We start from the raw sequence: 885 nt of genomic DNA, 5'->3' as shown, positions 1-885 counted from the left end.
AGAAATACATGTGGAGTAAAAACTACAGATCTCCTCACCGAAGGGAGACAGCTGGTCTGACACACACCTGCATAGGATTTACTGTATATATATGTATATATATATATGTATATATATGTGTATGTGTGTGTGTGTGTGTGTGTATATATATATATATATATATATACATACACATACACATAGGTATACCATATATAATTTATATATATATATATATAATTAATATATGTCAATCTTAATGTTTATTTAATTGCTTTGAGAATATTGTGGTGATATTCAGATATTGATGTTGAACCTTCAGCCTGGTTGTGACTCTGCTGTTGACCTTATTTTGTGATGCTGCCCCCCCGCAGGTCCTGCACCGAACTGCATCTCACAGTCACGCAGCGTAAATGTCTGAGGATATGCACAAGCGACGCAGGACACACGAGGTCGGCATGATGCGCACAAGAGCACGTGGTTAATAGCACTGACTGTATATAAATATGGCCGACGCGTCTCCACTTTCTGCCGCTGTGCAAAAGTGAAGCCAAAATATCTCCTTTCTGGGAGCGGCCATTTTGCTTGTGTGACATCATTTGCAGCCAGATTCTGCGCCGTAGAGTCGGGTGATAGGATGACGGCCCACTGGACACGCCCCCTCAGTGGAGTCAATCATGACATCACACCCACTTTTTATATCATCTAATAACTAATTAAAAACAAACATCAGCATGATAACTAAATATAACTGATGAACTAAAATGACAAAAACCATCTTTGCGAAAAATGTATTTAATGTGTACTTTGATTTTAACATAGAGGGGGGCGGGACTTATGACCTATACTACAGCCAGCCACGGGGGGTGATCCATCATGACGTCCATCTTTATATACAGTCAGTGG

This window comes from Thunnus albacares, chromosome 7, assembly GCF_914725855.1.
Source record: "Thunnus albacares chromosome 7, fThuAlb1.1, whole genome shotgun sequence".
NCBI classification, from domain to species: domain Eukaryota; kingdom Metazoa; phylum Chordata; class Actinopteri; order Scombriformes; family Scombridae; genus Thunnus; species Thunnus albacares.
The sequence above is the reverse complement of the archived record's forward strand: the minus strand, read 5'-3'. Positions refer to the sequence as shown.